Source organism: Mus musculus, chromosome 6, assembly GCF_000001635.26.
Source record: "Mus musculus strain C57BL/6J chromosome 6, GRCm38.p6 C57BL/6J".
Lineage (NCBI taxonomy): Eukaryota > Metazoa > Chordata > Mammalia > Rodentia > Muridae > Mus > Mus musculus.
This window is the reverse complement of record NC_000072.6, coordinates 99,917,040-99,930,029: the sequence shown is the minus strand read 5'-3', so window position 1 is coordinate 99,930,029 and position 12,990 is coordinate 99,917,040.

Sequence of the window (12,990 nt, the reverse complement as noted above, 5' to 3'; positions counted from 1 at the left end):
TTCTTGTGTCTGTCATTACCCAGCCCTTCAATTTGACATGTTCATTTAGGGCCATACACCTTGACTACTGTCTAGAGTATCTTGGAGATGATGGGAAGTAGGCTGCGATACAGAGGCAGGAAGGCTGAGGAGCAAACTCGGGTGCCCCCAACCTGACCTCCACCTACAGGATGTGAAGGGAGGAGGTTGCATGTCGGGCTGCTTAAGTTGTCTTTCCGTCTGAATTTCCCTTCAGTTGCTTTTCAGAGCTGTGCGTTCCCTGCCCACAGCTCTTCACAGCTTTCAAAGGGTGGGATGTTGGTGGCAGCATTTATGTTGCCATTTAGAAAACTGGTCAACTGGAGGCCATACACACAAGTGTATATGGGCAGTACAAATAGTAACTGATAGGTTAAATATATATAATATATATATATATATATTATAGTATGTCTATTATATAAGATAGTATGCATATTATAGAACATATATAAATATATATTTGGGAAACAGGGGAGATGGATTGGGGAACAGTTGAGGGAGGGGGTAACAATGTTCAAAATCCATCATAGAAAATTCTCTAAGACCTAATAAAAGATGAGTTAAGAAGTTATAGGAATGAAGCCCAAAATAACTTCCTGATGCCTTTACCCAGATTTCCTGTTTATTCATAGTTTATGGCATTTTCCTGTGGTTGGGAGAAGGAAGGGGACAGACTGAGGAGACGGGGATAGGTCTGTTATCCCTAAATATTTCCACGTTTATTTCTTAAGAACCAGCCTACTTACATTAATAACACAATTACCCAGTCAGAAAATTAACATTCAAATAAACTCCCCAGTCAGGCCACCTCTCCCGTGCTGCTGTTTGTCTTGGTCCTGTGACAGTTCCACACCATGCTTTGCTGTTGTGGTAGGATCAAATCTTTTTCCACCCCCTCCCCCACTTTTGGTCACCTCGAATTGGGTAGGTGGCCTACAGACAGGTCTTTAGCAGTCCCTTGATGTTTGCAACCTTGACATTTTTCACAAAATGAAGGCAATTGTCACGAGTTCTATGCCTCCCTTCCCCCCTTCATTGTCACAATGTCAGGCTGAGTGCTTTCTCACAGTGAGATTTGTGTCAGACATTTGGGGTGGAAATGTCCCAGAGTGGTGTGTTTGAGGGCATGACCTCTGAAGTCAGGGGTCACTGTCAGTTTGTTAACTTAAAGGAGTCTTGTTTCTTGTGGTTAAGATGGAGCCCAGGGCCATTGCACAGGCTGGAGCAAACTCTGTACCACTGAGCTGCACTCCCAGCCTGAGTTTTCTAACTGTAAAAGAGATTTTGAGATCTCCTGGTAGTGGTTAATTTGAGCAGTAATGTCAGGACAGACAAGTGGGGAGGTGGGCCTGGTGACACGCTAACCATCCGGCTCTCCGGCAGCCTTAAGAAGAATTCTCACTGATAGCACTTGGTGAGTTTTCTGCCCAAAAAAAACAGGCCACAGTGACCAATTATAGTTCTTCTATAATTGCAGCCATGGTCTTCATACCCTGCACCAGCCAGCACCAGTTGACAGTGAGTTATGCTGAGCAGCCACTACTGTGGATAGATAAGTGAGCTGTCCAGCTACCCCAGCAAGCTCTCAAACAGTCTCGCTGTGAAGAAGACAGACCCAGGTCTCTGGGTGGGAGGCTGCCAACTTTTTGGAAAAGGCCTTTCTTTGCTGCAACTACTGTGTGGGCCTCCGCAAAGGCGAGGATGACGGGAACAGCAAGCTTTCATGGGAGACATCACCAACAGTAACAGTTTTAAACATTCTTTTGTTGTTTTTGTTTGCTTTGGTTGGTTGGTTTATAGTTTCGACACTTGTAAGGGAAACAGAATTTGACTAGTGTTCTAGATTGATGGCCCTCTTCCCGACAGAGCAGAAACAGCAGGAGCCAGGAGCTGTGAGAAAATGCAGACTCGGGGGCATTGCCCCAGGACTGAACCACAGTGTGTGGGGCAGCTGGAGAACTCTGTCGCTACTGCGCTGCCAACAAGGATGCAGGCCCCTCAGAGAGGCTGAGTGGATTGATAAGTCACGGGGAACTGACTGGAGATGGCTATCACTTGGTAGAGAGCTTGCCTAGCATGTACGGGGCCCAGGTCCAACCTCTAGCTTATGTCTCACACTATGCAAACCAGGTATGGTGGTACACATGTGGAACCCCAACCTTGGGAAATGGAGGCTGGAGAAACAGGTTTAAGGTCATTGGCTACAAGAGCCCATTCTCTAACCCCACCCCTCTCATCCTGCAGACTTGTACAAAACCAGGACTCAAAACAAGGTCTGACCAATCCCCAAGGCACTCTCTTTGTAGATCTGAATATAATTGTGAGTGATCTCAAAATGAAATATTAATTTCATGGTCATTTAATTTCCACACTTAAGGTACCAGTCTATCTCAGAGTGGTATGGGGAAGATTTAATGCTTCCCTGGGAGGTGGGCTGTTCCACGGAACCGAGTCTTTCTAGCAGCTAACTTGCTGATGGGCAAGTGTCTGTGAGGGGCTCTTCCTTACACAAGACCGGATGAGCTGAGTAGCCCAGAGCCTCAGTACACAGCCAAAACCCTCATAAGCAGGCTGGCGCAAGTCTCTTCCTCATGATATCATAAAGATCACCAAATACATCTCATGGTGGAATGTAGACAGGAGAGGGCTTGGTTCCCACAATGTACTGTGTCCAGTTGCACCCTCTCATGTGTGCCAGGCTAGAAGGAAGCAAACAGCTCCAACCTTGGGACTGACTCTTCAGGGGACCCAGCCTGATGAAGGCTCCTGATCACTCCAGACAGTGCTGTCCATGCTGAGTCATGAGACATCTCTCAGGCGGCTGGCTGGAGCCTATGGACCAGCTGCTGTCCCTTCGCCTTTCCCACAGACTGCTGAGAGAAAATCTTTAGCCTCCTTTTTTTCTTTCTTTCTTTCTTTCTTTCTTTCTTTCTTTCTTTCTTTCTTTCTTTCTTTCAAGACTGGCCACAAACTTACAACTCTCCAGCCTCAGCTTCCTGGGTGCTAAAATTACAGCCAAGTGTCACCATGCCAGCACACCTAGTTTATGTCTATACTTTTGTCCCTGATATCAGTTTCTAAGATATCCCAGCAAAGGTATCTGTGGTGGACCTTGCTGTCACATCTGTCATTTTTAGCCCCTCTCCTTATAAAATCTCATTTTGAAAGCTATGATACACCCTTGAGTCATGTTAGAAATACCAGTGATAAATTATCTACTTTTCTGTGGAAACTTCGATCCTTCTTAGAATGGGGAACAAAATGCCCATGGAAGGAGTTACAGAGACAAAGTTTGGAGCTGGGGCAGAAGGAAGGACCATTCAGAGACTGCTCCACCCGGGGATCCAACCCATATACAACCGCCAAACCCAGACACTTTTGCATATGCCAGAAAGATTTTGCTGACAGTACCCTGACATAGCTCTCTCTTGTGAGACTATGCCAATGCCTGGCAAATACAGAATTAGATGCTCACAGTCATCTATTGGATAGAGCACAGGGCCCCTAATGAAGGAGCTAGTGAAAGTTCCCAAGGAGCTAAAGGGGTCTGCCAGCCTATAGGAGGAACAACAATATGAACTATCAGTACCCCTCAGAGCTGTGTCTCTAGTTGCATATGTAGCAGAGGATGGCCTAGTTGGCCATCAATGGGAGAAGTCTTGGTCTTGCAAAGATCATATGCCCCAGTACAGGGGAATGCCAGGGCCAGGAAGTGGGAGTGGGTGGGCTGGGGAGCAGGGTGGGGAGAGGGAAATGTAAATGAAGAAAATATCTAATAAAAATGCCTTAAATATTATCTACTTTTCATAGAATTATTTCTCATGAGAGGACCTTTGCTGAGGGTTCTGGTTGGTCTTCTTTGTAGTCCCATGGTGGTACATTCTGTTTGGTTTTGTATTTTGTTTGTTTGTTTTCTCTGTATAGCCCTGGCTGTCCTGGAACTCAGGTGCTTGGGTTAAAGGCAACCCTCCCCCCCACTCCCCCCCCCCCCACACTTATTCATGTCTCTGCAGCTGACGTTCAGATGAGAGGAGGAGAGACTTTTAAACTGGAATTGTTGTATCCTGGGCTTTGGAACCAGAGTGCCTGAGTTCAAGCCCCACCTCTGCCATTTCCTAGTCATACGATTTGGGGGTACATAATGACCCTGAACCTTAGTTTCCTCATCTACGAATGACCTCAGTGTGCCATTGGGATGAACTGAACCCTTGTTTAGAAGTGCTTGTGCTCGGCTCTGAGAATGTGTTTGTGGTGGTGACAATCACAACGGCCACCGTGATAATGAATCCCTTCTTCATGCAAGCCCATCTGCTTTCCAAGTCGGTGGTCTGCACTCAGGCCAAGCGGGATTTTCAATCATATATCCTCCATATTGTAGAAGTTCACCGTGGACTAGAGAGGAAGGACTATCAACAGCTGGAACAAGACCAAGCTGGCCCAAGCTCCTCTGTGATAGACAGTGGGTTGCTTGATCACTCTAGGGTGGGGGCTCCAGGGTAAAGAGGAATACATAGGTTCAAAGAAAATCCCAGGAAAGTAACACAGGAGAAGCTCACCACCAGCAAGCCAGGTCTGATCAATGTATTTCTGCATTGTATTTGCCCCACGCAGCAGCTGCCGGGGAAGAAGTCTACATCAGAAAGCATGATGCTTCTCCAGATCCTGGGCCAAAACTGATAGGAGAAGCCCAAGCATGGATGGGCCCCTAGGACAGGAGGGACAGAGACCACGTGTGAAGGTTTTGCCTTGATTTTTGGCAAACCCTGAGGCTTTATGTCCCAGCGTATGGACGTCGGCCTATTACTGTCAGGACCATGAGAGGTTTCCTGTGCTCCTCCAGGATAGCAATGTGCAGCTACCCAGGAAGCCCGTGCTTCCACTGGGGATACAGGGAATACTGGGGATGACTTAGCTCCCAATGACTGAAGAACCTGATTCAGCACAGCCGAGCTGAGTGGCCGCAGGGAGGCAGATTGATGGGATCTCACGCAGCCTGAAGGTGCCAGGGGGTAGGGTTCTGTGTGTTCAATGCACCGCTGTGAGAGTATTAAGTTCAGGGGGCTAGTGGGTAGGAAGCGTGCGCTGATAGCTAGGGTGGAACGTCAAGAGTAATCAAGGGAACAAGGGAAGATGGCAGGCATCTATCTCCCTCAGAGGAGCTCGGGGAGACAGAAGATCTTCGACAAAGCCTCCTGAAGTCCTTTCTTAGACTGTCAAGAGTTCTCACTCGTTCTCCTTGCAATGAGCTGCAGGGCAGCCATGACCTCTGAGCATCCATTCATTACAAAACGGACAGACGTGAGGGAGTGTGGTCTGCCCGAGTGCTGGCCTTGTAGACATGGGGCAAGCTGATCACGGCATTGAGGTATTTGTCTTCCCTGGCTCTCACAAGCCATCAGCTTCTGTCTGCACCAGTCCAACTCTTGCTGGGAAATCACAGAAACTGGCTCTGAACTTAACTGAAGTGAAGTGAGAGCCGGGATGAACACTGAGACAGAGGACGGAGCTCAGGCAGGCCTGGAGCACTTGTAGTAGTGAGTGGGCAGTGGGAAGCATGGGGACTCTAACAGAAAGCATCTGTCTAGCAAGCCACCGCTGCCACCACCAGGAATAAATTAACCACCCTGTGGTTTGCGTCCCCCTCCCTGCTGATTTAGAGCCCAATTAACTCAGTCTGCTCACCAAGGGCGGCCAGGGGACTGTGGTGCGAGGCAGGGAACTGTGTTCCCCTAATACTGCACATGCAGGACAGGAGGTGTTGGATTCAAGTTCGAAGTCCCCTTGGAAAAGGAGGAGAGCCGTGGTTAGCAGGCTCTGGAACCAGTTTGGATACAAAGCCAGGAGCAACCATTTCCTCACTAAGTGGATTTGGGAAAGTCTTTTGAACTCCATTTCTCAATTCTCTTGCCCATAAAAGAGCAAAATTAATCCTTACCTTAGAGTAACAGTCCAGAGCTTAAGTGGTTACAGCCTTCAAAACATCATTAGCACCAATATTTGTGAGTTGTCCATATTTCTGTGGCTGCTATAATAAATTACCAGAAGCCACGCAGCTTATAACAACAGAGATGGTGTTCTTACTCTTTGCAGGCCAGACATTGAAGCCAAGGCATGGATGGGGCTGCTGCACAGTACGGGTGCTCACTGGAGTCCTCTTCCTTGCCTTTACTGATGTTTGATACATCTGGCATTCCTTGGCTTCTGGGCACATCAGCCCAATCTATATACCTTTCTTCACTGGCCTTTTCCATCTCTGTCTTCTTGCCTGTGTCTCAGAAGGACACTTGCAATTTGCTTATGACTGAGTTATCCACAATGACCTACTCTAGAGATTCTAGTTTAGTCACATCTGCAAATACCTTGTCCTTATGATAAGGTCACATTTGCAAAGGCCAGGTGAACATATGTTTAGGAGGTTCCTATGAAACCCACTATAGTAATGCTTGCTTTCCCACTAAATAAATAAAAGGGTTTGATGTTGGCTATCTAGCTACGAGGGCTCTTACGTGAGTGTTGTCTTCACCTGTGTGGAGGACAGGTGTTGGGAAGCCATGGTTGATGTGGTCTGAGTCAGACAGTGAACTTGTACCATCAATACAGTCTTGATCGGAGGCCAAAAGGGTATTTTGGAGCTGAAGTAAAACAGACCAAACATGAGAAACGACATATCACTTCCAAAACATGTTGCTCTCTTGCTAGCAATCTGAGCTGTCACCTAAAGAAGCAGTCGAGTGATTGAAAGCTCTCCGACCTGAGACTGATGACTGAGGGACCCGAGGTTCTGGCTTCTGAGACAGCCTCTGTAGTGAAGCAGTAATGGGCACAAGCTCTCCTGAGCTGCACTGGCTCCTGTGGGCTGAGAGTGTGGATGATCCTGGAAGGGCCTGAGATAGGGAGGAAGTAGTTCAGAGGCTCGGATTTTCTTGACTGCTACCTTGGTGGTAGCAGAAGAAAGAGAATCTGAGACTGTTTAGCAGCCAGGCATAATGAGAGGAGGTGTTAAGATTTGGATACCAGTGTCCTCCTCAGAGGCTCATATGTTAGAGGCTTGTTCTCCAGTCAGTGGTGCCATTTTGGAAAGTTCTAGAAACTTTAGGAGCTGAAGTCAGCTGGAGGGAGTAGGTTGATAGGGCTATGTCCTCGGGGATGTATCTGTTCTGTTCCTCCTTACCCCCACTTCCTGTCTACTACAACGTGAAGACGTTCTTTCACTACACACTTCTATTACCATGATATTCTGCTCAAGCACATGGAGTCATGTGACCATGGGCTGAGTCCCTAGAAACCATGAGCAAAGTAGACAGCTCCTCCCTTCATTTGTTCACATCACAGTGGTGTAGAGTAGCAGAAACCAATGTCTACCCAAGGCTTGTCCCATGGAAGCTGGTCTTGCCTACCATCACATACTTGTACACACACATGTACATACATACACACTCACACACACACACACACACACACACACACACACACACCAGCTCTGTCTCCAGGCACACACAGCCCTAGGATTTTTCTTTGTTTCTATGTTTGGACAGTCTCTTGGGTTGAAAGTCTTCCAGAATAAGGAAGCAACTTGCACCACAGTGTTCTTTTCTCCTGCCCCGGGAGCAGAGCAGACTCTGAGACCCAAGACACGCAAATACTATTTATTTGGGGGCTGACTCAAGGGAAGCTGGACAAGAATTAGAGGAGGAAGCCAGCTGCGGATGGAGTGACACCTCCTCAACACTTGTAGCACAAGGGTGACCAGGAGAGGCCCGAGGCAGGGAACAGGTTTGGGTAGGAGGTATTCTGGGTAGGTGTGTCTAAAATCAAGAGTCAAGGAGAGGGTATGTGTGGTATGCAAGCTCTTGGGCTTAGAAAGCATGAATCCAGCCGATTCTGGAATTCTGCCAAGTTCTTCATGTCTCTGAACTTTATTCCCTTCCATTGTAAATGGGGAAGGACACCATCTGCCGTTAACGGAATATGAGACTCTGACTATGTAGTGAAATTTTAGACTTTGGGTTTCTTTAAAAAAATACAGAAATATTAAAAGAATGTGCTTTCATTTTAATCCCAGGTGTGGGATATGGGGCTTCTTCGGACTGTCCACAGCAGCTGACTGTGATTTGCCTCCTGCTCTAGCAGAGGCGTGGTTTTGCCAGCTGTAGATAGTTTCTGCGATTGTGTGACATTTGGGATTCGGGACTTCAGAGGGTATATAAAGGCCAGAGCCTGAGAGGTTGGTTGGTTAGTGGTAGTTGGAATTCAAGGGGACTGGTTGCAGTTTGTTAGTAGCCATGATGAAAGATGAAACAGAAGGAAAGAAGTTCGTTTGAGGGATCTCTATCTCTCCCCCCTTGTCTTAGGGTTTTACTGCTGTGAACAGACACCATGACCAAGGCAACTCTTATAGGGACAACATTTAATTGGGGGGTTGGCTTACAGGTTCAGAGGTTCAGTACATTATCATCAAGGCAGGAACATGGCAGCATCCAGGCAGGCCTGGTGAGGAGGAACTGGGAGTTCTACATCTTCATCTGAAGGCTGCTAGCAGAATACTGACTTCCAAGAAGCTAGGATTAGGGTCTTAAAGCCCATGCCCACAGTGACACACCTACTCCAACAGGGTTACACCTCCAAATAGTGCTACTCCCTGGGCCAAGCATATTGAAACCATCACACCCCTCTATCTTTCTCTCCTATCTAGGATGGGGGAAGCCAGGACAGTAAAGGGTTTAAAACGAGGACCCACAAAGTAGCAAAGACCAGCTACAGACACGGGATGCACCACGGCCAGATCTTTTTGTACTCTCCTAGGATAAGCACAGCCCTGCTAACCAAGGTTCCGATCAGTGAACTCAATGTGAGGTCAGTAGAGCGTGCTGCATCACACACTCGTTGACAGCACAGCCTGAACTTGCCACGTTTGATGCATCATTTGCTTTTGATACATACATCCCGAAATCTAGGTACATATGAGACGTCCAGCTGTAACTAAGAGCAGGTCAGATACGTGCAGCCTGCTTGCCCAGGGTGGTCAAAGGACTGTGATGGGAGGCAAGGAACCCTGCCCCATAATGCTGCATGAGCAGAGCCAGAGATAGCAGGCCCTGCTTACTTTTCTCTTGTAGAAGAGGAGAGGGTACAACTGTTAAGGGTATAAGATCTTAGATCCTTTTACTTTCCAGGTTCTGGTCTCCAGTGAGCTAAGACAGGAAGGGAAGTATTCAGTAAGAAAGGCCAGTAACAGAGGGTAACTACAGAGGAAGACTGTCCTGTGACCCTCTTACAGTGATGAAAGAATAGCCCGCATCTCCCCAGGGCTGCTACAGATGTGCCTAGCTTCACAGACCTTCCCAGCCTTTCAGTTTGAAGAGCAAAAGAGAAGAGCTATTTGGGAAAAGCTTCCTAAACAGATCTAGCCTGGGGCCTGATCCAGTGTGGATCTTATAGAAATCCAGAGTCATATAAAGATTCTGCAGAGCCAAAAAGTAGCTATATTCCACAGCCTTTGAATCCCAGCCTCCTCGGGGCGTTTGCACGCAAGCTGTCTCAGCCAGCTTTCTCCAGGAAGCAGAGCCAAAGGCAAATGACTGTGCCGTTATCCTATTGGGAAGTGCAATCCTAAGAAAGCTGGAGAGAGGACAATGGGACTAGGGTGTGTGTGTGAATGACATGTGCCAAGCAGGCCAGAGGGCAAGCATCTCTAGTCACTGGCCTCTGACAGGCTGGCAGACACCTCAGCACGGAGAGCTGTCAGAGCAACAATTGTTCCTCAGTTTCTGACTCCTAGGGGCTGAAGCATTGTTGCATAAAGTAGTACCTATCCCCTCAATCTATGGGTTGTATTTGTTGGCATATTGGGGGCATCTCATGTCCAGGTAGTGACAGAGGCTGGTGTGTCCTCAAGAGCCAAGCTTAGGGGCCAAGAAACGGTCTCTGTGCTTACTTTATAAGTCTAAGGTCTTGAGTTTGATGGGGGTAGAGGAAAAAAAAAAGCCAGGCATGGTGACTCATACTTAAAATGTCAGGGCTGGAGAGTGGATACAGCTAGATCGCTGTAGCTTATAAGTAGTCAGCCTAACCTACTGGGAGAGTTCCAAGGCAGGGAGAAACTCTTTACAAATGAAGGTAAATAGCACCTCAAGAGTGACAGCCAAGGTTGACCACAAGCCTCCATAAACACATGGTTCCTCACACACACATACATGTGAACATATAAACACACATGTGAGCGTGCACACACACACACAGATACTCACAGTGGCCCATTAGCATAAGGGGGACTTGTCATAGGGAGAGGGGCTCAACCCAAGGTTTGCTTAATGTTCCCAATCAAGTGTAGGATACAAAAGTACTCTGAGTTTTCAACCTCACTGCCTTTCGGAAGCCTCATGAGACTATTTCCAGAACGTTCCTTATCAGAATATACATCACTCTCCCCTGTGCACGAGAGCTGATTTTGCATAGCCGCACATTAATAGTCCATCGATTGGCTGGCTGGAAAGAAGAAACAGTCCTACAAAAGTAAATTATTCTGCCAAGTGGTGCTTACCCATGCAAGCAGGGCATTTACAACTTTTAATCATATTTGAAAGAAACATTTGTAGAAGGTACATGCCCTAGGCATAAATAATTTGGTCACTAGTGACAAAAATCTCCTGAGATTAGCTTAAGCAAAGAGAGTTATAGAGTAGATACATATGAGCATGGAATCCAGGGGGCTAAAATTTAAAAAAAAAAAATGTTATTTTAAATGGTCAGGTTCTTTCCCAGGGGACAGATAGCACCTGCAGAGAGAGTCACTGTACGACTATCTGCTATTAGGAACCCTGCAGTCACTGATTCTGTTGTGCGTTTGCTTTGTCCGTCTTCTTAGAAACTCAGTTAGAACTCAGGACATTATGTATGTTCAGCAAGCAGCTCAACCATCGAGGCACGGCACCAGCCCTCTCCTTGATTAGCAAATCATTACCAATATGACTGGGGTCCCTGATCAGCGCTCTTCGAGGGAAGCTGTGTTCAGGTGCCGGATCTGGCTCTAATACACCGGAAAAAAACATTTGTCCGTTGTTTTGAGTCCGTGAGAAATGAAGCCACCCTCTACCCCCAGGGGAGTAGATTAAGGAGTAGGTGAGTATATCATTGATGGCCCAGTGGCTAGAAGGATGATCATTCCTGACATGTAGCAAGCAGGAGCTAGGGGTGCTTAAAATCCTCTAGTACTATGTCCCACAGGTGAACAATTCACATGTTCAGTCCCTCCCTCTCAGTCCACCAAATGCCAGAATAATTTTGGAGTCCCTGTAGGTCTTCATTTTCTCCGATGAATGGCCTTCTCTACTGAAACCATAGCTGCTTCTCTCTGTGGCCTATCCAAGGCTGGGGGAGGGCTTAGTGCAGGGGGTGGGGCTCCCTGCCAGCACCCTGTATTGCTGCCCAAGCATTTCGACCACCCCCTCTCTGGGTGGACAGAAAGCTGGGAGGAGTGTAGTCAGAGCTAGCCAGTGAGCTGTGAGCCAGGAGCCTTCCTTGGCCCTCCCAAGATGAACAATTACTTCTTCATGAATGGCCCATGAGGCATTCTGTCCTGTGTCACAGCAATAGACATAATGAGGGAAGATGGCAGCTCTTTCAGCCTTGATTCCCAGCATTCCGACCCTGACAGTTCAGAGCAGAACTTCCTTCAAATCCACATGCACTGAAGTCTGGAAGGAAAGTAGTCTTTTATTGTGGGGAAGAGTTAGGAATTGTTACTTTAGCAACCCAGCCAACCTGACTGATACAGGGTATCTGAATTGCTGTATACCAGGAACTCTTCTTACATCCTTGACAATATAATTCATTTAATTTGTGTATGTGTGTGTGCACATACACATACATGCTTGCACACATACACTTGTGGAGAACAGAGGTCAGGCTCAGGTGTTGTTATTCAAGTGCATACACACCATTTTAGGATAGTGTCTCATTACTCTGGAGCTTAGGATAGTGTCTTAGTTAGGGTCTTACTGCTGTGAGCAGACACCATGACCAAGGCAACTCTTATAAGAACAACATGTAATTGGGGCTGGCTTACAGGTTCAGAGGTTCAGTTCATTATCAACTCAGGAACATGGCAGCATCCAGGCAGGCATGGTGCAGGAGAAGCTAAGAGTTCTACATCTTCATCTGAAGGCTGCTGGCAGAATATTGGCTTCCAGGTAGTTAGGATGAGTGTCTTAAAGCCCATACCCACAGTGACACACCTATTCCAACAGGGCCACACCTTCTAATAGTGCCACTTTCTGGGCCGAGCATATACAAACCATCACAGATAGGTTGGCTAACCGATAAGCCTCAGGGATCTGCCTGTCTCTACCTCCGCAGAACTATGTTTTCAAGCCTGTACTATCACATCCAGATTTTTTTTTTACAAGTTGGGTTCTGGAACTTGAACTTAGGACCTTATGCTCATAAGCCAACCTTTGTACAAAGAAGCCATCTTCCCAGCCCAACATTATAAACAATTGTTCCAACCACCTTGTGAAGTAGATACACCACTCTTGCCAATACATAGATGAGAAAAGCTGGGACCCATGGGGTTAGTAGCCTAGTCTAGGGACAGTGAGTACCAGCTCTTGGGTTCAAAACCAGCCATGCTGACAGACAGTGCTACTCCACTCTTGTGTCAAGTCTCTGTTTTCAGCATTTTCAAAAGGGTGACTCTGCTCCTGTTGGCTATCACTTAGTGCTGTTGTCTGTACCTGCCGCTGGCTGCACCCCTCCTTTCTTCTCTTCTAATATGCCGTTTCTAATCCATTATGGATGAGGCAACCAGATAATTAGGCACATTACGCATGTTATAATTTGTGGCTAATTGAGCTTGGCCACCTTGATAGTTGCTCTGTCCCCCCACCAGGCTTGCTCTGTGCCCCCACCAGGCTTGCTCGCTTGCTCTTATAATCCTGTGGTTGGTGGCTGCTGTATCTGTCTCCCCCTCTG